General features: G+C 36.7%; 1 protein-coding gene across 12 annotated transcripts in view; it reads left to right on the forward strand.

Moving 5' to 3' along the window:
* Positions 1-25,920, forward strand: part of AKAP6 (A-kinase anchoring protein 6) — a 554,746-nt gene that overhangs the window by 154,465 nt on the left and 374,361 nt on the right. The window contains exon 1 of one of the 12 annotated variants that reach the window (XM_042942949.1): positions 20,795-20,831. The exons of the other annotated variants lie outside the window; for them this stretch is intronic. The gene's annotated coding sequence lies outside the window, so the exon portion shown is untranslated. Of the gene's footprint in view, positions 1-20,794; positions 20,832-25,920 lie in introns of those variants that run through there. 12 annotated transcript variants of the gene reach the window in all.

The raw sequence follows: 25,920 nt of genomic DNA on the forward strand, positions 1-25,920 counted from the left end.
TCACTGTGCTTTCTGCTGCATTCAACCACAGCTCTTAGCACCATGACTTGAGGAAAAAAGCTCTTCACATTTTTCTTCATTGACTGATGGTTAAATCCAAGCTGCAAGAAACAGTGTTGGATTTCTACTTCTCTATGGAGCACATCCTCATTCTCACATTTTGGGGTTTACCTTTAATGTTTTGTCCCAGGCAGAAGGATGAGCCCAAAGTGGAGACCTAAATTGGCAGCCAATGTAGAGGATCAAAGGGAAAATATAGACACTGAGCACAGGAGATGCCAGTGTCAGAAGTTAATCAGAGGTTTAGCTAGCCAGAATCTAGAATGCCAGATGAAGGGTTCCAGTGTGAAACTAGGAACATATTGAAAGAGGGACATAAGCTTATCAAAAGCAAAATGAGAGATTCAGAGTTGAGGTGAAAAAGTAAATAAAATGCGAAGCTAAGCATGGCTTTCAGTTTTTTCTCCTTTTAATACTGATTGATTGAGTTTGGGTCAGCTGGGGCACATAGGAGCAGAGACTGTTGAAGACAAAGGGCTGGGAGGCAGGATAGGAAGATTTCTTGCTTTTGACTACATGAAGTCTGGAATCCATACTCTTTTTGTATACAAGTGATACTTGGAGTTTTCTAGAGCAACGTTCCCCATAGTGTTCCCCAAAGGATCACTGTTAATGAAGAAAATATTTGGAAAATAATAAATTAAACAAAATTAAGAAGTTTCTTCCTGAAGACTCCTAGGAGCAAATGTGCACTACATATCCTCCCATAGGAGAAATGTGTAAACAGTGTTCCCCAAATTGTTCAACCTCCAAACCTCTTCTTACCAGTATTATGTGAGCCACATTTTGGGAAATGATGTTTTGGCTGCTATCTGGATGTTCATGTAGAATTTCCATGTCTTCTGCTCAGAACATTTTGTTCTGCTGGCTGTCAGAGCTCACCTTGTGAAATTTTGTAGCTGAATGAATCTATTGATATATTTTTATACTTATTTTCAAAGCATTGTTTATTAAGATGACAATGCATTGAGGAAAAATTTGAAGCCCTTTCACCTTACAGCCAAGTTACAAAGAGAGAATGACCACAGTAAAAGTTTTGGGCAGTTCAGATCTCTAATTTAGTCTTGCCTTAGGTAGAAAATAACCTTGAACAAATTACCAGATTAATCTATTTACTGAGTAAAACTTGCCTTTGCCCAGATAACTAAATTTGGAAGCATGTTTAGTTTGAAGTAGAAGTAATTATTTCACATATTTCACATATTTTTTACATATTTTTAAAATTCCTCCCCCCTGTTCAGTTTTGAATAGAGGATTGCTTCTTGGCCTTTTGGCTAAGATCAAGGAGAGTTTTAAATAGAAGTGATTGATCCAATTATAATCTAAGACTGAAATTTTGGATATTTTTCTCCTTAAATATTTCATAGACACACAAATAACCAGTAATACTAGAAAAAGTCAAAGACAAGAAGAAGAGGTTAAATCTGTATGATGATGAATTATTTTGGGGGTATAATGTGATGTACAGGTATAGAAGACCCTCTGTTAGCCATTGGATGATGTCATCCTACAGTGTCATTGTATGTAATGCCCATGAATTTCCTAAGATTTTTAGGTTAATGATTTTTGTGTGTGTGTGTGCCTATCCCAGTCCATTAAATGAGCAAATACTCAATACCTATTTAAGAATTACCTTTGTTATTTTAAGACTTTTGACTAATTTTTGAATAATAAAAACAGTGTTATTTTAATTCAAGTGACTTCTTCATAGTTTGAACCCAAGATTTATTTTAAAATGTTTTGCTCTCATAAAGATAAATATTTTAAATTTTGTAGTAAAAGTACATTGTTTTACTTGTGTTTGCCTGAACACTGAGATCATTTTATAATATAAACCTAGTTATATTTAAGTGTGTGTGTGTGTGTGTGTGTGTGTGTGTGTGTGTGTGTGTGGTTTAATATATAAATGTAAATGTAGAAGGTTGTAAGAACTCTGTGAGGTGATAGCCAGATATTTTCCTTTGTTGTAATATAGACTGATAAACTGGGCTTAAAAGTAAAGAGACTTGGCCCAGCAGGAGATATTCCCATCTTGGCCCTGGATATCCTAAAAGGGCCCTATACTAGGCATTAGCCCCTTGCTAGCCACAATCTGTGACAGTCCTGTTGGAACAGGGACCAGAAAGGAGAAACTCCTGTCTGTATCCCCAAAGACCATAGAAGGGCCCTATACATGGCTCCAGCTTCCTCACAGCCATAGACTGTCAGTCTTCCAGCAGTCTGGGGGCCAGGGTCCCAGAGGGAGACATTTCTATCTGTGCCCTGGGAGATCCTGAAAGGACCCTGTATTTCAGCCCCTCACACACTCAGTATGTCAGTAGTTCTGGTGGCACAGAGACAGGGAAACAGATACTTTTGTACACTTTCAGGGTATCCTGAAAGGGCCTTAAACTTTGTTCTAGGCCCTCCCAGGTGCAGGCTATGAGTAGTCCAGCTGGCACAGGGACAGGTGGAACATCCTCATGTCTGCACCTCAGATCCTGAAAAGATGATACACTTGGCTCCAGCCCTCTAGTTATTGTCAGGGACCAATCCAGCCTACTCAGGGACCTGATGGGAGACACACCTATTTGTGCCTCTGGAGGAAGGGGCAGACCTCAATCTTAGCTGTGGAACCTAAAACAGCCTTATGGATTGAATCTCAGCCATGGTCTAGAGCTGGTCCTGCCCACCCAGGGACTCATCCAGGAACCAAGAAGTAGTCTTCCCAGGGTCCTGGCAGGAGCCACACCTGCCACAGACATGGGAATAGGCCCCCTGTCTGAGGATACAGCTGTGAGCCTTGAAGTGGATACTTGTCCTGACACCACTTTACTGAAGAAGTTACTAGAGGTAGTCCCATCTACTCAGGGACCAGGCACAGTACATACCTACCTGAGACCCTGGTAACAAGCCTGACAACCATGGATCTTGCTGCATACCCAGTCACAGCTTTATAACAAGCTCCAACCCAGTGCAACTGTGATTCTGGAGGTAATCCCATCAATCCAAGGAACAAATAGGAGAAGGTCTTTTCCTGCTGAAACCAGTCTGTAATGACTGGAAAAGATGTTGGCTCTTTCAAATGCAAATGCATCAGTGTGGGACTATATGGATCATAAAGAATCATGCAAATTTGACACCACCAAAGGAAGCTAATAAAGCTCCAGCAACTAACCCCAAAAGAAATATCTACAGTTTGCCTGAAAATAATTTAAAAAAAATTATCTTAAGGAAACTGAATTAAATGCAAGAGAATATAGATAGACAGATAAATTAAATCAGAAAACCAATGCATAAACAAAATGAGTTTAATGAAGAAATAGACACCATAAAAAAGAACCAAACAGAAATCCTGGAGCTGAAGATACAATGATAGAACTGAAAAATTTAAGAGAGCACTTCAACAACAGACTTGGTCATGCCGAAGAAAGAATCAGTGACCTTGACAGATCTTTACTTTTTTTTAAGTATTTATTTATTTATTTATTTATTTATTTATTTATTTATTTGATAGAGACAGAGACAGCGTGAGTGGAGGAGGAGCAGAGAGAGAGGGAGGGAAAATCCCCAGCAGGCTCCACACCAACAGCACAGGGCCCAACATGGGGCTCAAACTCACCAAACTGTGACATTATGATCTGAGCTGAAACTGAGTAGGATGCTAACCGACTGAGCCACCCAGGCACTCCTCAAAGACAGATCTTTTAAAATTAGCCAGTAAGAAGAACAAAAAGAGGAAAAAATGAGAAAGAGTGAAGATAGCCTACATGAGCTATGGACACCATCAAGCAAATGAACGTCATATCATGGGAGTCCCAGAAAGGGAAGAGAGAGAAAGGAGAAAAAATATTATAGAAAGAAATAATAGCTGAAAATTCCACAAATCCTGGAAGAGATATGGACATTCAGTTACAGGAAGCTCAAAGGACCCCAGGCAAGATCAACCCAAAGATTACTGAGACACATCATAATCAAATGTTAAAAGTCAAAGCATGGAGAGAATTTTGAAAGCAGCAAGCAGAAAATGACTTGTCCATGCAAGGGAAACCACAAAAGGATGTCAGTGGATTTCGCTGCACAAACCTGAGGGGCCAGGAGGCAGTGGGATGATATATTCAATGTGTGGAAAAAAAAAAAAAAAAAAAAAAAAAAAAAAAAAAAAATATATATATATATATATATATATATATATATATATATATATATATATCAACCAAGAAAACTGTACCTTTATGCCTTAAAGGCAAAACTGTCCTTCAGAAATGAAGGAGAGAGAAGAACATTCCCAAACAAAAACTAAAGGAGTTCATCACCACTAGACCTGCCTCACAAGAAATGCTGAAGGGAGTACTTCAAGTTGAAATGAGAAGACACTAAATAACAATATGAAAACACAAAATTCACTGGTAAAGGTAAATATATAGTCAAATTTAGGATTCTCAAATAATGTGATGGTGGTGGGTAAGCCACTTTTATCTCTAGAATAAAAGCTAAAAAATAATAACATTAAGAATAGGTATAGGGGCACCTGGTTGGCTCTGACTCTTGATCTTAGCTCAGGTCTTGATCTCAGGGTCATGAGTTCAGGCCCTTTGTTGGGCTCCATGCTAGGCATGAAAACTACTTAAAAAAAACAAACACCTACTCCCTCAGACAAAACAAAGTAAAACAAAACAACCCCCAAAAATCCTATAGATAAAATAATTTGCTAATGGATACACAATATAAAAAGATGTAAAGTGTGACATCAATAGCATAAAATGTGGTGGGAGAAATAAAAGTATAGTTTTTTAATAAGGTTGAAGGAGAATAGTTATCAGCTTAAAAGACCGTTATATTTATAAGATGCTTTATATAACCTCATGGTAACCACAAGAGAAAAAACCCTTAATAGTTGCACAAAAGACAAAGAAACAGGAAATAAAAGCATACCACTACAAAAAAAATCATAAAGGAAGACAGTAAGATGAAACAAAGGAACTAAAAAAACAGTCAGAAAATAATAAATCACAATAGTAACTAGTGATTACCTACTAGTAATTATGTATAAATACACTAAATTTGCCAATCAAAAGGCACAAAGTGGCTGAATGGACAAAGAAATAAGATCCAGCAATATGCTGCCTGCAGGAGACTCAATTTAGCTTTAAGGACACATGTAGGTAGAAAGTGAAGAAATAGAAAAAGATATTCCATGCAAACAGTAGCCAAAGGACAGCAAGAGTGTCTATACTTATATCAGATAATATAGACTTTTAGTCAAAATCTGTGATGAGAGACTGTCACTTATAGTGATAAAGGAGTCAATTCATCACGAAAATATAATAGTTGTAAAGATATATGTTCCCAACATTGGATGACTAAATATTAAAATTTTTTAAATGTTTATTTATTTTTTGGAGAAAGAGAGCAAGCAAGCAGGGGAGGGGCAGAGAGAGAAGGAGACAGAATCTGAAGTAGGCTCCAAGCTCAGCACAGAGCACAATGCGGGGCTTGAACTAATGAACCACAAGATCATGACCTGAACCGAAGTTGAATGCTTAACCAACTTAGGTCCCTGGAATGCCTAAATATTTAAAGTGTTAATAGAACTGAAGGGAGAAATAGATAGCAATACAGTAATAGTAGGGGACTTCAATACTCCACTCCCAACATTGTATAGTACATCTAGACAGAAAATTAATAAGGAAACAGCAGACCTGAATAACAGTCTGGACTAAATGAGCCTGACAGATATGTATATAGAACATTCTATAAAATGTCCCTAGAATACATATTCTTCTCAAATGCATGCAGAACATTCTCCAGGATGGATGATATGATGGGCTGCAAACCAAGCTTTAACAAATTTGAGAAGATCAAAATTATATCTAGTATCTTTTCCAACTACAATGGTATAAAAATAGGAGTAAATCTGAATATGGGGAAATTAAACAACATTCCTGAACAACCAATGGATCAAAGCAGAAATCAAAAAGAAAATCAGAAAGTGTGCTGAGACTAATGAAAATGAAAACACAACATACAAAAATGTATGGGATACAGCAAAGTAGTTCTAAGAGGGAAGTTTATAGTGATAAATGACCACATTAAGAAAAAAGAAAGATCTCAAAAAAAAAAAAAAAAAAGCTTAACCTTATACCTCAAGGAATTAGGGAAAGAAGAACAAACTAAGCTCCAAATTAGCAGAAGAAAGGGAAAAATAAAGATTACAGCAGAAATAAATGAACTAGAGACTAGAAAGACAATAGAAAAAAATCAATAAAAGTTGGTTTTTAAAAAGGTAAAATAATTGGCAAACCTTTGGCTAGACTAACTGAAAGATTACAACTACTACTACAGCAATACAAAGTATCATAAGAGGCTACTATGAAACTATTATGCCAATGAAATGGATAAGCTAGAAGAAATGGATAAATTCCTAGAAATATATAACCTACCAAGACTGAATCAGGGAGAAATAGAAAATTTGAGGAGACCAATAATGACTTAGGCGATTGAAGCACGAATCAAAAACTTTTCAACAAATAAAACCCCAGGACCAGATAGCTTCAATGATGAATTCTACTAAACATTTAAAGAAGAATTAACATGAGTCATTAAATGCTTCCAAAAAAAAAAAAAAAATGAAGAGGAGGGAACACTTCCAAATTCATTTTTGAGGCCGACATTACCCTGACACCAATGCCAGATAAGGACATTATAAGAAAAGAAAACTATAGACCAATATCCTTAATGAACATAGATGCAAAAGTCCTCAACAAAATATTAGCAAACCAAATTCAGGATCATACACTATGATCAAGTGGGATTTATTTTTGGGATGCAAGGATGTTTCAACATACACAAATCAATAAATGTGATATTACACATAAATAGAATAAAATATAAAAATCATATGATCCTCTCAACGTATACAGAAAAAGCATTTGACAAAATTCAATATCCTATCATGATTAAAAGCTCTCACATTGGGTGTAGAAGAACATACCTTAGCAGTCATATATGGCAAACCCACAGCTAACATCATATTCAATGGTCAAAGGCAGAAAGCTTTTTTTCTAACATCAGGAACAAGACAAGTATGTCTACTCTCACCATTCCTATTCAACAGAGTACTGGAAGTGCCAGTCAAAATAATTAGGCAAGAAAAGACACAAAAGGCATCCAAATCAGAAAAGAAAAAGTGAAATCATCTCTGTTTGCAGATGACATGATCTTATATAGAGAAAATCCTAAAGACCCCACCCAAAAATTGTTAGAACTAATATATGAATTCAATAAAGTTGCAGGATACAAAATCAACATAAAAAATCAGTAAATTTTCTTTCTTTTTTCTTTTTTTCTTTCCTTCTTTCTTGCCTTTCTTTCTTTCTTTCTTTCTTTCTTTCTTTCTTTCTTTCTTTCTTTCTTTCTTTCTTTCTTTCTTTCTTTCTTTCAAGTAGGCTTCATGCTCAGCACGGAGCCCAATGCAGGGCTTACACTCATGACTCTGAGATCAAGACTTGAACTGAGATCAAGAGTTGGATATTCAACCAACTGAGCTACACAGGTGTCAGTTGCATTTCTAAATGCTAGCAAAAAAATATTTGAAAGAGAAACTTAAAAAATTCCATCATTTATAAAAGCATCCAAAATGATAAAATACTTAGGAATAAATTTAACAAAGGAGATGAAAGAGATACACACTGAAAACTAGAAGGTATTGATGGAAGAAATTGAAGAAGACATGAATAAATGGAAAGATATCTTGGGTTTGTGGATTGGAAGAATTAATATTGTTAAAATGTCCAAAGACGACTATAGATTTCATGTTATTTTTACCAAAATTCCAATGGCATTTTTCACAAAAATAGAAAAAAAAATCTTCTGAAATCTGTATGGAACCAGAAGAGACTCTGAATAGCTAAAGCTATCATGAGAAAGAAGAAAAAAGCTAGAGGCATTACTCCTGATTTCAAACTATACTACAAAATAATAGTAATAAAAACAGCATGATACTGACATAAAAACAGAGACCATGTGGAATATAATAGAATAGAGAGCTCAGAAATAAAACCATGTGTATATAGTCAACTAATATTTGACCAGGAAGGTAAGAATATTCAATGGGGAAAAGATAATCTTTGCAAGGTATGGTATGGGAGAAAATATTTGCAAACTATGTATCAAATAAGGAGTTAGCATTCAAAATATGTAAGGAACTCATAAAACAGAGCAGCAAGCAAACAAACAACACAATTAAAAATGGGTAGAGGACTTGAATATACATTTTTTCCAAAGAAGATATGCACATGGCCAATACATGTATGAAAAGGTGCTCAAAATAATGAATCAGCAGGGAAATGCAAATCAAAACCATGATGAGATATCACCTCACATCTGTTAGAATGACTATTCTGAAAAATACAAGAAATAGTAAGTGTTGACAAGGATGTGGAGAAAAGGAACACTTGTGTACTGCTGGTGGGAAGGTAAATTGGTGCAGCCACTATAGAAAATAGTATGAAGGTTTCTCAGAAAATTAAAAATAGGGGTGCCTGACTGGCTCAGTCAGAGGAACACATGACTCTTGATCTCAGGGTTGTGAGCTCAAGCCCCATGTTGGGTGTAGAGATTACTTAAACAAAAAAATAAAGAATTAAAAAGCAAATTAAAGATAGTACCGCCATATGATCCAGCAGTCCCACTTCTGGATATATATCCAAAGGAAATGAAATCACTATCTAGAAGATCTATCTGAAGCCCCATGTTTGTTGCAGCATTATTCACAATAGCCACAACATGGAAAAAAAAAACCCTAAGTGTTCGTCAGCAGATGAATGGTAAAGAAAATGTGATATGTATATAATGCATCCATAAAAAGGAATGCAATTCTGCCATTTGTGACAACATGGATGGGTCTTGCAGGTGAAATGAAATGAGTCAGGCAGAGAAAGACAATTACCATATGATATCACTCATATATGGAATTTAAAATAAAGCCAAACTCTAGAAATGAAGTAGAATGGTGGTTAGTAGGGGCTAAGCGTAGGGAAATGAAGAGATGTTGGTCAAAAGGTACAAACTTCCAGTTATAAGATGAATAAGCTTTGGGGAGCTAATGTACAGCATAGTGACTATAGTTAACAATATACTTTATTATACGTTTTAAAGTTGCTAAGAGAATAAATCTTAAATGTTCTCACCACATACTAAAAACTGTAATTATACAAGCTGATGGATATGTCAGCTAACCTTATTGCGGTAATCATTTTATAATATATATGTGTATCAAATCAGTTTGTACACCTTAAGCATACACAATGTCACATGTCAATTGTATCTCAGTAGGGCTGGGGAAACAAAGAAAAAATGGAAAAAAAAAGTACAGAGGCTGAGTCTTTATGTTCATGATCAAATTTCTACAACCTCTTCATCCTTACAGTTCAACTGAGAATTAAGTACACATAGAAGCTGCTAGACCTTCGTTTCCTGGACCTGAAGTTTCTGGAGGGTGGGTTGTTAGCAAGTGTTGACTGAACTTGGTTTCCAGACTACCCAGGAAAGTGTCAAACAAAGTGAGATGCTCATTAAATACATTTTTTTTCTTAAACTCTAGTGTACATAAAACTGTCAGGCTGATATATTCTTCTACCTCCTTATAAATATGTCTAAATCTGTTTTCTTTTACATTTGCATCTTATTTTGCACATTGTGGTAGAAGAGGAAAACCATATTCTGTCAACTGTTTCTGTTTTTACATTATGTTAAAAAAATGAAATAAACAAAACTCTCACTTTATAGACTCCAGCTTAATTAAAGGGCCATTCCAAATGCTCTTATTTTAAAAATTGAGTCAACTGCATGTTAATAAAATATTCTGGATTATTCGTTTTCAGGCATAAGTGATATTTCTTACTCAAGAAACTCATTCAAAGGACCTTGGATATCTAAATCAGTGGTTGAGTCATACAGAACTATTAACAATGACAGGATCGTGGCAAAGGCCACAGTGAATAGAAGCTATGACAAGCAGAATCTGTCTGAGATGCATTTGTATTTGGCTTCAAATGACTAAGTAAGACCAAAAGTAGCTGTGTCATGTGATGTATGATATGATTGTTTTTCAGTAACTGAAAAATTATAAATGGATGATTTCTAGAGCCTATTGGAGAAAGGCCAGCTGTTTCTGAGTGTCACATCGGTTTTAACTATTGCTAACAAAGAAAGATATGAAAAATAAGAATAAAAAGCTTAGGAGACAGTCAGCTTTCAAGCATTTGAATCCCTCTTGGATGAAAGCCAGGTGCTCATGTGCCTGGATGATAGAGCTTATCGAAGACTTACCTAAGTAGGGCAAGAAGTGAAAGGCTCGGAAATGATGACCTCTCTGGGAACCTGCTGCTCCTTTTCTTCCCCGCCAGCCACCGCTGGACTTGGTTCATGGTGAGTGATAAAATCAAATGGCTGGAGGGTTTAGCTTTCAGCTTAGGCTTTACACTCTCATGGCAGAGGAGAGAGAATATGGGTTTGTCTGTTACACTGTTCAGCATTTTCCCCTTTGTACTCCTGTGATTTAGAGGAGTACAGAAAAAATTTTTAACAAAGTTTTTTTTCTGTGTTTGCTGAAAGGAAAATCTGGCAAAGCATCTAGTAATATTCAGTTTATAACTAATTTTCTAGAACTGACGTAGGATCTGCTGAGTTCTTTTTAGAGGCTTTTAAGTAATTAGCCCTTACTTAGCATTTTCTATATTGCTATTTATTTCACTAAGCAAGGGAATAAATAATTTATTAAGAAAAAGATAAAAATTCAATGAAGGTGAATTTATGCTTAAGCTGGTCCATGCCTCAGCCTTTTATTGTCTACCAGAATACACAGCCCAAAAATATTTATGAGCTTATACTGTCTCTATACTTTTCACTAGAAAATATGTATTTTGTTTTTCTTTGAAGGTCTGTGATATATAACTTTTGTTTGTTCTAGGAGTTATTTTTCAAAACGCTGATTCATATGACAACAAGTCATATTTTATCAGACACTCACCTTCAATTTAGATGGCTGGTTGGGCAGAAATGTTTGACAGTATTTAATGAATGTGATGCATATGAAACAAAACCATTGTAATATATTTAAAAAAACAGATTCTACTTGGCTAAAATTGTTTCTTTGAAAAGCAGACTTAATTATTCCTTCTTTAATAAAGAATATTCAGAGAAAGATCTTTGATCACATCAGATCTTTGGATATTAAAAGCCTTTGCCATTGCCCATTGATATTTTTTTAATCTGACATCAGAATCTTTAAAAAAAAATCATTTTTGCATGTCTGGGAGGCTAGGGTGGGAAGGAAATAATAGTGAATAGGAAATAATGCTTTTGAAAATCCTGGTCTTTATGAGAGTTCATCACCCGTAAAATGCCTTCTGTTTATGGAAGAACAGCAGTATGGGTAGTTATTTGATGTGTTCTCATGTTGCAGCATGAACAGCAAAAACGAATGTAATATTACTTGAAAGATTTGGCTTAAATTCCTTATTTGGTATTTCACTCTGATTCATTGTCCTCAAAAATGAAAGTTGTTTGCTAAAGCATGTATCTCTTTGTGAAACAAATAATAAAATAATTTCACCTTTAACTTGATCACTTAATCACCTGTGGCTTTTATCATGAAATCAGATTTAGTTTATAGGAAGCAGCTCTTTCTTAAAGAGATTGTTTGAGTGAAATAAATACAACCTTATTATTGAACTGAGTCACAGTAAGCACTTTGTTTTAAAAACCACGGTGTTTTAGGAGGTGGGTAGGTACAATTTTAAACTTAGTATTTTAACCAAGTGCCACATCCAATCTTGTAGCATTCTCTACCAAAAATCAAAGACTAATAATTTTCATATTCACATAAGTTTGGAAATTAGTGACCCCTATTTAGAAATGCTCAGTGTACCTGAGAGTATTAAAACCCTGTCTGGCAATTAAGAAAATCTTTTAGGGCTGCCTGGCTGGCTCAGTTGGTTAAGCGTCCAACTTCGGCACAGGTCATGATCTCATGGTTCGTGAGTTCTAGCCCCGCATTGGACTCTGTGCTGTCAGTTCAGAGCCTGGAGCCTGCTTTGGATTCCGTGTCCTCTCTCTCTCTCTGCCCCTCTCCCGGTTGCACTCTGTCTCTCAAAAAATTGAATAAATGTTAAAAAAAATTTTTTAATAAAAAAACCTCTTTTGTTTTTTAATCTATCTATATATATTAAATTTTTTAGAGACAGTGCAACTGGGGGAGAGGGAAGAGGGACAGAGGGAATCCTAAGCAGGCTCACGCTCCAACAGGAAGGTGGGGAGGAGGGGCTGCGTCCCACAATCCTGGGATCATGACCTGAGTCGAAATCAGGAATCAAACCCTCAACCAACTGAACCCTCCGGGCACTGCTTAATCTAGATATTTTTAAGTTTTATGTTTGCATACAAATAGTTAAGAGTCAAATATATGCTCTTCTTTTCCATGTCCTGTTTTCCCAAGGAGAACAGGAGGAAGAGTTCTACCACTTTTCATCTTTTCTTTAAAAAATGTTTGTTTATTTTTGAGAGAGAGAGAGAGACAGTGAACATGAGTGGGGGGAGGTGCAGAGAAAGAGGGAGAGAGAATCCCAAGCAGGCTCCACGCTGTCAGCACAGAGCCTATTGTGGGGCTTGAGAGATCATGACCTGAGATCAAGGGTCAGTCGTTTAACTCTCTAAGCCAGCCAGGCACCTCATAGACTTTTCATCCTTTAACTGATTTTTTTGGTACCAACCTCTGTGTTGAGACAATAGAATTGTATGACTACTTCCTATTTTCTCTCTTTTTAAAATTCAGGTATACTTAACATACAATGTTATGTTAGTTTCAGTGTGCAATGTATTGAATCGCTGTTCAACAGTTCTATACCTTTCTCACTGCTCATCAAGATAAGTATACTCTTAATCCCTTTTATCTATTTCACCCATCCTCCCACCTACCTTCCCTTTGGCAGACCACCAGCTTGTTCTCTATATTTAAGAAGCTGCCTTTTTGTTTGTCTCTTTTTTTCTGTTTGTTCATGTGTTTTGTTTCTTAAATTCCACATATGGTATTTGTCTTTCTCTGACTGACTTATTTCACATAGCATTATACCCTCTAGGTTCATCTATGTTTTTTGCAAATGGCAAGATCTTATTCTTTTTTATGGCTGAGTAATAGTCCATTCCATACATATAGACACACATGCACCACTTCTTTATCCATTCATCTATTGTGGACACTGGGGTTGCTTCCATATCTTGGCTATTGTAAATAATGCTGTAATGAACATGGGGGTGCTTATATCTTTATGAATTAATGTTTTTGTCTTCTTTGGGTAACTACTCAGTAGTGGAATTACTGAAACACATGATAATTCTATTTTTAATTTTTTGAGGAACCTCCATAATGTTTCCCCACAGTGGCTATGCCAGTTTGCATTCCCACCAACAGTGCACAAGGGTTCCTTTTTCTCCACGTTCTCATCCACACATGTTATTTCTTGTGCTTTTGACTTTAGCCATTCTGACAGGTGTGAGATGATAATCTCATTGTGTTTTTAATTTACATTTCCTTGATGATTAGTGATGTTGAACATCTTTTCATGTGTTTATTGGCCATCTGTATGTCTTCATTGCAAAAATGTCTATTCACGTCCTCTGCCCATTTTTTAATTTGATTATTTGTTTTCTTGGTGTTGAGTTGTATGTTCTTAATATTTTTTGGATATTACTTCCTTATCGTATATATAATTTGCAGATATATTCTTCCATTCATTATGTCAACTTTAGCTTGTCGATGGTTTCCTTTGATGTACAAACCTTTTTACTTTGGTGTAGCCCTAGTAGTTTATTTTTGCTTTTTGTTTTGCTTGCCAGTGAAGACATATCTAGAAAAATGTTTCTATGGTTGATGTCAAAGAAATTACTGCCTATGTTTTTTTCTAGAAATTAAATGGTTTTAGGTCTCACATTATGTTTTTAATCCATTTTGGGTTTATGATTATGTATGGTGTAAGAAAGTGGTCTAATTTCATTGTTTTGCATGTAGCTGTCTAGTTTTCCCAACACCATTTGTTGAGGAGATTGTCTTTTCCCCATGTATTTTCTTGCCTCTTTTGTTGTAGATTAACTGACATTACAAGTGTGGGTTTATTTCTGGACTCTCTATTCTGTGTGTTTCTATGCCAGAACCATGCTGTTCTGATTACTACAGCTTTATAGTATATTTTGAAATTTGAGATTGTGATACTGCCAGTTTTATTTTTCTTTTTTCAGATTGCTTTGGCTATTTTTGTGGTTCCATACAAATGTGACTTTTCTCTTGTCTTTATCTGTTGACTTCTTATTATGAAAGATGAGAATTTATTTAGCTTGCCCCCATCCCATCTCTCTGTCACCCTTTCACAAGGGTGCACATGCATATGTGTGAGCCCACTCACAATTCCTGCTCTCTCATTCATCCTGTAAAATTATGTTGTGACTTGGATTATATCAACATTTAGTGTTCATATTATTAAGATTAGGTAAATGTAATTTTTTTTTTTAGCTAAACCACATAGAGTAATATGATTCCTGATTTGTTTTTGTACACTCTTTAATTTTTTCTGGAATTTATAATTACTGTTTGCTTAGTTTTCTATGTTTATTTCTATTTCAACCCCCAATTCTCTACCAGTTGAGTAAGTCTCTTCTAAGTATATTAATTTACATCAGGTTTTCTCTCAATGTCACCTGTTTGAAGCAGTCTTTCTGAGAGTCTTCTGACCTGTTCCATTCTGGACTGGATGCTTCCTTGTCTGGTACACAGCTGCCATCCTGAGATTTCCTTTCTTCATAAATCTGGAATGCTAGGTCTCCTGGGTTCTGATTCCCATGGCTTCCTCTTTCTTGGTTTCCTTTGTTTTGGTAGAGTGTCTAGAGAGACTTTGATATCTTTTGATAAAAGTATATGGGAAGTTAGTTTTTGTGAACTTAAATATCTGAAAATATCTTTATTTTATCCTTACATTTTACTGTTTATCAATCTGTATTTATTTTGGTATACAATTCTATGCTATATTTCTTAACTTTTTTTTTTTAAAGTAAGCTCTACACCCAACTTGGGGTTTGAACTCATGACTCCGAGATCAAGAGTCAAATATTCTATTGACTGAGTCAGCCTGGTGCCCCTCTATGCTACAATTCCTTTTCCTTCTTAAGGAAAATGTTGTTTACAGTGTAGCTGCTATAGAAAAACACACTCTTGTGTGTCTCCTCTATTTTCAGTACTCTACTTCTGGTACTTTTGGTCACTAACTGTGTGGTGGTTTTTACCACACCAAGCAATTCTATGATAACAGCTGGGTATCCTATATTTTAACTCAATTCTGACATTATCTACCTGAAGATAGTGTCAGAATCCACAGGTTAAGGACTCAGTTCCTCAAGACTGTCCCCCTCCCTCCACCCCCTTTAAATGTCAATCTTAAGTCCAGGTTGTTACCTGTGTATCTGACTAGTTATAACTCATACCCCTCCTCAGGTTCCTACCACCCCCTTCTCAGGTTTGATTAATTTCCTAGAGCCAGTCACAGAATGCAGGAAAACAATTTACTTACTAGATTACCAGTTTGATAGAAAGGATACTAAAGCATATGAATGAACAGCCAGATGAAGAGATAAATAGGGCAAAGTCCAGAAAGATCCTGAGCACAAGAGCTTCTGTCCTCATGGATGTGTTTTTGTTCACTGATCTGAAGGCTCTCTGAACCATTTTTGGGGGTTTTTATGGAGGCTTCATTACATAGGCATGACTGATTAAATACTGATCGTTGGTGATTCATGCAGCTTCCAGCCCTTTTCTTCTTCCCCGAGATTGAAGGGTGGGACTGGAAGTTTGAATGCTTTAATCATGGTTGGTTACTCTGGTAAGCAGCACCTTCCTTAAGGGCTTTCCAAAAGTCACCTCATTAACATAAACTCAGGTGTGGTTGAAAGGGATTGGTTATGAATAATAAGGACAGTCTTTACCTTTTTGGTTTTGGTGCTATTTCAGGAACCAAGGACAAAAGACCAACTACTATAACAAAAGATACTTTCCTTGCTTTGTGCTTAGGAAATTCCAAGTCTTAGGAACTCTCTGCTAGAAATGATGACATAGACCAGAAATATGCTTCTTATTATAAGTCATAATATCATAGCTGCTTTTGAGAAATCCAAAGCAATCTAAGTTATGATTCTTTGTATATGTCTATACCTCTAACCTAAATTTCATTTTCCCTGATATTCTGAGATTCCAAATAAAGTGCCTTAGTGTTTGCCTATTTTTATACACTATGTGGGTCTTTTTAATCTAGAAACTTATGTCCTTCTATTTCTTCAAAATTTCATTGATGATTTTTTTCTTTTCTCTTTACTTTTGCCTTCAGGAACTCCTGTTCTCCAAATGTTGGGCCTCCTAGATTGGTGGCTAATTATCTTACCTTTTCTTTCCTAATTTCTGTCTTTTTTTTTTTTTTTTTTTTTGCTTTACTTTCTGTGAGATTTTCTCAAGTTTATTTTCACCCATTGTATTGAGATTTCCCTTTTTGCTATCATGTTTTTATTTTTCCAAAGTTCTTTTTTGTTCCAAAAATATCTTTTAAAAATAACATTCTCTTCTTTTTTATGGATACAAAATCTTATCTCTGATAATATTTCATTTTCAACAAAATCATCTTTGTGCAAAACCTGTTTCCTACAGGTTGAGGTTGTTTGTTTGCTTACTTCAGGCCTATTACCCATATTAGAGCTTTCCCTAAATCTGTGCTAATTCTTGAGTGCCTGATCATATTTAGGAGTGGGAGACTAAAATGCTGAATGAATGCTCTGAATATGTGGACAGACCTATTGACTGTGGATGTCACTGTAGGGTGATATGGATGTGCTAGTTTTATATCTTGTCTTCTTGGACTGATCAGACCTCTTGGATAAAGGGATCTCTAGTCTTTTGACTAGAGGGTAGAGACTTTGGAGAATCAAGTTGGGAGAGAAGACTGGCGGGAAGGGGGTTCTCAACACACAGAATGTTATGTTAACTCACTCCCTCATTTTCAACGTACTTCTTTCTTCAACTGTGTCCAGTGTCCCCAAATCCAGAGACCTTTTGATTGATCTTTTCTGGAGAAGAAACCTCCAGTCTTCTGACAGCATTGGGTGTGAGAGCAACCACCCAGCAACACAGAGTAAGGAAAGATTTAGGGTTATAACTTCTTTTAAAACATTTTTCAAACAAAATAAATCTCAATGTGCTATTGCCCCTTTACCCAGAGTTAGGCCACACTCAAGGTTAAGGGCACAGTCCTCCAAGGCTGTCAAGTGAGCCCAAGACTTCTGACAACAGCTGCAAATTCAAGGGTCTCCAGGGATATCCTCACCTTAAAGCAGCTGATTATAAATTTAGGGATCCTCACAGACTCCTTCAGATTTGATAATTTTATAGATCAACTCACAGAACTCAGAAAAACACTATACTTGTGCTTATAATTTTATTATAGCAAAATAATACAAATCAGAACCAGCCAAAGGAGGAAATAGAAAGGGTGGAATCTGAGACTGAGAAGGTTTCAACTGCAGAGCTTCCACATCCTCAGGGATACATTACCCTCTTGTCATTAATGTGTGACAATACTCATGGAGTATTGCCAACTTGGGAAGTTTGCTTGAGCTTCAATGTCCATAGTTTTTATTGGGGCTTCATTACTTATACATGATTGATTGATTGATTGCTCTGGTGGTTGCTCAAAGCCTGAACTCTTTAACCACATGGTTGGTTTTTCTGTCTGGCTAGCCCCCATCATGAGTCACCTTGTCAGCATAAACTGTCAGGTGTGCTCTGAGGGGCCCACAATAAATAACAAAAATACTCCTACCATTCTGGAAATTCCAAGGTACAGAGGTTACCTCCTAGAAGTCAGGACAAAGGCCAGACTTCTCTTTTTGTAAAGTTAATTTTTCTCTCTACACTCTTCTTTCTTTACTTCAGAGGTACTTGGTTTGACCAGTTCCAAAATGCTTAAAGGATTCTGAAGTAAACTCAGGTTGGTTCTTTGTTCTCTGCTCTTCTGGGTTAAGATTTAGCTTTCTTGAGTCAGCTAAAGAATTTATCACTTGTTCATACAATTTTCTGTTTCCAAAAAGATTATTGTTTTTCCTCCCATTTTTGAATGTTCACGTTAAAAAAAAGAAAAAGTCCCAAATAAAAAATCCCTCTGCAATGGTGTTAGTGGGATTTCTAGAGGAAGCAGAATTAGATATTCAGTTTGCTATCCCTACCCAGAAGTCACCCAGAACTCTCAATTTATTTGTCAGAATTTATTCAACTTCTAGTAGAATACCTATTACCACTAGATAAATAGATACTGAGTTAGCAAACACTTGTATGTTGGTGCATTAATACAGACAACTAATTTAGACTTCAGAATCTTTAAAAATGACTGTTCCTATAAGGCTCATTTCCTTTCTACTTTACATAATGAGGTCACAAAAGATAAATAGCCTCTTATCACTTATTGACTGGGGATAAAAATATAGGAATAGAGGAGGATCTTTTAACTTCAATGTTATCTATTTTTACAATATTTGAATTAATATATATTAATTTTTAATTAATTTAAAATAATTTTAGAACAGGAAAAAGTAAAAACATTGCATAAAATAATCCTTATAAAATTTCCACTTCACATCTATGATACTAGGGTTAATGGAGAACTAAAAATGGAGAAATCTTTTTATATTTAATGGAGTAGGTAGGACAGAGCACAGAACTCCTTTAATTACTCTGATCTGAAAGTCATATTTGTAGGCATCTTTTCTTTTTCTGTAGGCTTCCTTTCTTTTTCTTTCTTTCTCCCACCCACTCTCTTTTCTGGACCAGAAAGAGGTTTTTAAGCTTATGTTTTTTTTATATTAATGAAGTCTACCTGGAAAAGAGGATGTTAGTCCTCTCATAATGCTGATTTCTCATTTCGTTTTCTTGGTAAATAAGTGTAGATGCATTGATTTTCCTGTCCCATTTTAGAATACAACTGCAATCCTTTTCTCTTCTTTACAGTCTTTTTCAAGTTTCTGCTTCCTGTGAGATTCATTCCAAACTCCTTCCTAGCATGGCCTTTGCAGTACTCTTATATTATGCCCACAACTTACTTTGTAGCCTTGTCTGTTTCTGGTCCCCATCAAGCTCCCATTTCCTCTCAATGCTGAATTATTTGTTGATTCTCTTAACTTGGTGTAGTGGCATTCTCCCAGGCTGGAATTGTTTTCCCACTTCCCTTCTACCCCTGCCCACCTAAATCATACCTGTTTTTACCAGCCTATCTCAAATGTTACCTGGTTCAGAAAATATTCCTTATCTTTCCTCCTTTCAGGATTAATCCCAATCCACTAGGGCCTTCACAGGGCTTTGTTTGCCTACCTCCTGCTTGTGTAACAGGTATCAGTGGGTGAGTGTGTGTGTGGGGTTGGGGGGGAGAGAGTGGAGGGAGGGACAATTATAATATTGTCCATATTATAATTTCCTTGAGGGCAAATATGATGAATCATATATACACATAATACCTTATATAAAGTTGATTTTCAGTAATGTCAGTTTTCTTTCTGTTAATAGCACTGACGAGAGCAGAAATAGTGTAGATTATGTGTTAGAGTTTTACAAATCCATTTCCTCTCAAGACACTTTCTTGAACAGTAGAAAAGTAGCTGCCTAACAGTTAAAGATGATTATTAGCAACTTGGGATGAGAGTAAGAAATATGAACACTCATCACTGAATCCAGGTCCATGCACTCATGAGCATGGGCACCATTAGCAACTGACCGGTTGATGCAGCCAAGTGAATCTCTGGGTGACAGGAGCCGACTGCTGTGGTGGGGGAGAGAAAACACAGGAGGAGTAATGACTAGACGAGTCAATCTTGGTGTCCCTGCCACAGGAGAAGGACTTGATAATCAGGGTGGAGGGCTGGGGAGTAGGAGGAGAAGCCAAGGAAGGAAGATAGTTTGATGAAGTGTGTTATGGCTGATGGAAGACTCTATGCTCTGGGTGAGGGAGTTAGTGGTGACCGAAGGGAGACTGGGAGAGGTCCCTGTGTGATTAGCAGCATATAATCAACCATCTGCCTGGGGACACAGTTGTGCACAGAGGACATATTAAAGAGGGAAAAAGAGAGAGGGGAAACAGCAGTGATAACACCAAGAAAATCGTTTTAATTGCAGAAGTCTGTCAGGGACCCACTATTTACATGTTGTCGCTCCCTTCCCTCCCTCCAAAGTCCTTCTCGAGGATATCCTATCCGCTTGCAGGCTGTTCTGTTGTGGCAGGAGGATTAGAAAGTGAGACTAATCTGGGGTTATGGCAGTGATCTCACTAAACCTTGTTACTCCAGGTGAATGCTGCAGGGCTTGGAGCCAGGAAGAGGGCTAAGGAGAAGGAAGAAGCAGACAGTGATTATGGAAACTTCCTTAGGAGCATCTTACAAAAACCACCCTTTATTTTTCCCCCCAAGAGCAAATCTAACTTAACACTTGTCAGGAACTCTTAGGCTCTCATCTTTAAGAGCTTAGAGCCATTTAAAGTTTCCTAATGTTTGACCTCGCAAGAGGCCAGGAATGTACACAGGCAGCAAGATTTAAAACCGGATAATGAATTAGAGCCTCATTCGTCTAGGTAGGCCATGACATTTAATTCAGCCATTTATTAAACTTGTTTTTGTGTTTTCTTCGCAGAGCCTGATTCTAGAATGCCGGAACCAGATACAGGGTCCCCCTCTTAAGTTTATTTCTTTTTCCTTAATGTAATCAAAGCATAAGAGCTTAACCTTGGACAAAAATGAAAACATTCCAGTGGAACTTTTTTTTTTCCTTTCAAAATTCAGTGTCTCTATAAATAGGTTCTGTAAAGGATGATTATGAGAACATGAAAGAGATGAAACGAGGAGGGAGGAAAAAGGATCCTCAGTGATGCCTAACATAATTTTCTCTGTCTCAGTTTTGTAACATGTGCGTAGTAGCAAACATATCTGTTAATTTGGCTAGAATTATGCTTTCATCTCTCACTTGTTTTTAGGGACTAGGCAGAGCACAGAAAGATTGAGAGCAAGTATTTAGGTTTGGGTTGATTTACATGGATGGTAGAACTGCCTCTCACATGATACACAGCATGATGTTCTTTACTTGGAAAGAGCAATTTCTTCCTAAGAAAGGAAAGGGGGCCTGACCCTATTCCACTCAGATTGGCTTTGTCAGCTGGTTATGTTAATGTAGTACTATTAATTTAATTATGCATTTATTAATTTATTCTGCTTTAGGATTACTCAGTTTTTAGGGTATGTTTCGTCTTGGTTCTTCTGAACTGTGACTGGATGTGTTCTGTCCACCCAAACACTCTTTTCCATAGTGATCCTTGTTTTGGCAACTGTCTCCTTTTTCTCTGCTCACTTATCACGGCTTGTTTGCAAAAGACCCAACTGTAACCGAACAGGCCTGGAGCTTATACATTAGTTTCCAAATAGGGACAGCGGAGTAGCCTTCTCTTTTTAAGAGATTTGGGCTACTAAGGACTTATGAAGCTGGTGCCCTGCAGACTCACCAGTGTCCTGCTGGCATGGAGCAGGCCTGACACCGGCCTTTATCTTATTTGGCCACAGGAAGAGAACCCGAGGGGGGTGGAGAAGGAGGAGCCAGACGCTTAATCCCGAAGGACCTTTAGGGACAAAAGCATTTACAGTGAGTACATACGACAGATTTCTGGCTTTTCTATTCTTTTATTTAAGAGAGAAAGATTACTAGAGAAGGGAGAAGGAGGTGGGCAGCTTTGATGGCTGTGTGGCTGCATTTTTCGGTCTCCTAGCTTGGTACAAGAACACTCTCTGATTGAAATGTGTCTTATTCAAGTCGAATGCATTCTGCTAATGTCAGGTTTCAGCTAAAAACTTGTGGACTGTCAGGAATATAGCAGAACTGGTCCGTGTCAGTAAGCAATTTGTGGCATGTTTCTTCTGTTTCTATAGGATGATAAATAGAGTATGGTGGGAAAAGCCCTCCCACATATTTAAAAAAGAAAAAAAGAAAAAGCTTTTAAATCTTTACCGCTTGCAGCTCTTGCACTTTAAATGTTGAATCTTCTTTGGATTTGTGGAAAGGGAAGGATTTGATTTATGTTATTTTTAACAGCAGCTGGGATAAAGGTGGTATTATCTCTAATGCTGGAGAGGTGGCCACAGATAATTACTTGATGGGGGAGGGGAAGGGGAGGTTACTGGTTTCCAAAAAGCTGGTTGATCACTCCTGTCACACATGCACCTTTGGAACCTGAGTGAGTGGGTGGGCACCTGGGCACATTTGGGTCATTGCTTTCATCTGTATCGTCTGTTGTCTAGTGGCTTTTTAAAAAACTTTCTCTGTGCCTGGAAAGGAATCTCATTTTAAGACGCCTTGTCAAGAAAGAATACAAAACTTACAGTATTTAGAAGAACGTATAATAGACCTGTGCTGAATTTCATACTATTTGCATTCAAATAGAGTAATTAATTCAATGGAAAAGCAAGCTTGAATAGGCATGATAGGGGCAGGAAAAATATACATAAAGGTTGTTACTATAGGTCTCTACAATGTGAAGCAGTTTTCCTTTAAATTATAAATTTATCTTTGAAATCAGATGTGATTCTGTGAAAATCAAAAAGAGATTGGTTATCCATGGGGGCTTATTAAATGTGAACTACTAGAATGGAAATTTAAATGTTTATGGTAATTACTTTGCATGAAAATGGATAATTAATCAATTTTATGCCACTTTCCAGGCTTGCTATGCTGTTACAACACAGGCAGTATTCCTTTCCCAGTGGCAAAGGTATACTAGAGGGAAAATAGAGATTAAAATAAAACTTGAGTAACCCCTGCTTTGCTTTACTTCTCTGAGATACTGAAGTTTTCTTGTTTATACTGTGCTCAGTTAAATATAGAAACATCACATCCAGGTTGAAATTTTATAGACACAGGAAAATTTTGCTTTGCGGCTTGAATATTAGGTTTCCTTAGCATTTACTCATGTGTGATGAACACCAGCTACATTTTTGTATAATGTTTTTATTTTATTCTGTGTGTCCTCTACATATACAGCCACATCTCTGTTGTCAGTCTTTCGTTTCAAACTCTGAGAGAATCTCCCATATTTGTTTCTCTGGGAAGAATTAGCAACACATAATGTGTTAATAATGATTTATAAAATGCATTTGCGTGGTAATACTTTACTTCATTCCATTAAGTAGGAAAATCTATTGATGCTGTTCATGTGCTTTGTTAAAATGGAGGACCAGCACTTGGTATCTACACAGCTCTCAGTATAGGCAGGATGCTATTTTAATGGCTTTGGAATCTCTGGAAAATAACCCAGGGTAATCACAGATTTTTATGGTCTGATGGGATCTCATTAATCACCTAGTCCAATTTTGTCATTTTACATATGATGAAACTGAGACCCAGAAATGTGGAGCATCTTGTCCCACATAAAACTGCACTGTGCCTGCTTAGTGCACAGCCTGATGGTATCTATGGAAATATTGTATATTAGGACATAAATTGCTTTGAGTCGATTTTTTATATGTTCTTTAGTTTATAGTAGGATGTATATTCCAGAGAAGGCCCTGTGTTGATTCAGGAGTTTCAGAGAAAACACAATGACCAAGCATCATTTTTCAGTTGTGCAGCGTGCTTAGGAGAGATCTGGGGTTGCGTGTGTGAGTCAGTGTGTGGGTGTGGCAGAAATAGTTCACTGTACACTACCCTGGCATTTAGTTTTCTGATTTGGGTGAATCCGGTTTCTTATAAGAGGTAACCATTGTGATACCATTGTCTTCTTCATTTAACACCAGGTCTATGACCTTCCAGTGGAAACCTTTATTAACCTTTGTGTATCCGATTCCTTCTCTGGGATTGTGATTCTAAACGGATTGCCCAGAGAGCAAGTGAATTGATTAAAATTTTAAAAGTGCTTTGAGAAATCAGAACCAGAGCCTGTCTGAGGCTAGGGTATGAATAAGTAGATGGCAGCTCACTCTTCCTGGACTTTTATTGCTTCTGAAGTTTTGATATCTCTTCATTGTGTTTTTTAAATAGCCAGGTCTAGGGGTGCCTATGTGGCTCAGCTGGTTACGCTTCTGACTTGGCCCAGGTCATGATCTCACTGTTCATGAGTTTAAGCCCCCCAGCAGGCTCTGTGCTGACATCTCAGAGCCTGGAGCCTACTTCGGATTCTGTGTCTCCCTCCCTCTCTGCCCCTCCCCTGCTCATGCTCTGTCTCTGTCTCTCTCAAAATAAATAAACATTAAAAAAATCTTTAAAAAATAGCCAGGTCTAGTATGATTTTAAAAATTGTATGTAAGAGTGGTTAAGAATGTGGGGCATGGATTTCTCTCTCTCGCAATTAGATGGAGAAAACTGTTGAATTGAAGCCTAAAATCACTTTCTAAGGCCAGTACCAGAGTGATAAACTTACCTTAAGACATAATATTTTATTTTTACAAATAACTTTGGTTTTAAAAATTCATCCATAATCCTGCTTATCATCTAATTTAAAAATTAAATGTTCAAGAAATTGGGAGGGGGGCAGTGCAATGCAGAGTTGGAAGGTTTCTGAAATAATATGTCATAGGAATAACTTATTCTTAAGGCTTTTGTCAATTCAATAAGTTTTTTCATTCTCTGTGCCCATTTCTGTATGGAAAGTTACATGTTGCTGGTCAAAATGGGAGCTTTCTTGATTTTCCCCCCTCTATTTTTGTAGGTAAAATAATTTTGCTATTGTTACTAAGTGAATAGTGAGAATCTAAAGAAATAAAGGCTACTTTCTGGAAATCACATTTAATTTCATATTTTGTTCAACCACATTTCATCTTTGGAGAAGGGAGCTAGAATGTGTAGAACCAGAGAAAGTGTCATAAAAGAAGAAGAAACCCAGGGATGCCAGAGTGGTTCAGTAGGTTAACTGTCTGACTTCAGCTCAGGTCATGATCTTGCAGTTCAGTTCATGAGTTTGAGCCCCAAACTGGGTTCTCTGCTGTCAGCAGGGAACCCTCTTGGGTCATCTGCCCCCCTCTCTCTGTCTCTGCCCCTTACCCACTTGTACCTTCTCTCTCTCTCTCTCTCAAAAGTAAATGGACATTAAATATTAAAAAAAAAAAAAAAAGGAAAAGAAACCCACTACCTTGAGTAGAAGAAGCTGCTTCTGAAACTAAAAATGTCTATTTGAAATGTTTAAAGTACAAGATCCTAAACGTTGTCATTTTATGTTAGACTAGTTCTAGAAGAAAGATAAATTATATAGTTTAGATCATTACATTAGTAAGCTAGCTTACTAACAAGCTTATCAACTTTACTTTAAAAAGAAACTTTATTATGACTTACAGTTATGTTATTTTAAACATATTTAGTTAACTTCTTAATGTTAAGTGTTTAAGAGCAATTTATTACTCTTGAAATTCTAGAAGCTTCTAAAATTTTCAGTATCACCAAAAATTAATGTAATTTAAGTTGATAGTTAATTAGATATTTTGTATATACTAATTCCTGATTTATACTTTCTGGCAAAGTATAGGTTTGGAATTACTGCATGATATCCTTTTATCTAACATATCATAGAAAGGAGCAACCTCTCCTGAATTCAGCATAGTGTTTTTGTTAATTAGAACCTTGTTGCCTCTCTAGTTATCCCACGTATTGAATATACTGATTATAATAGCCAAGATGATGCTTAGGTGCTTATAGTAGAAAAGCCCCAAGTGATAGTGACTAAAACAAGATAGAAGTTTGTTCTTCTCTCAATAAAAGTAGTTCAGGGCAGCAGTCTAAGACAG

The sequence above is a fragment of the Panthera leo genome, chromosome B3 (assembly GCF_018350215.1).
Source record: "Panthera leo isolate Ple1 chromosome B3, P.leo_Ple1_pat1.1, whole genome shotgun sequence".
NCBI lineage: Eukaryota > Metazoa > Chordata > Mammalia > Carnivora > Felidae > Panthera > Panthera leo.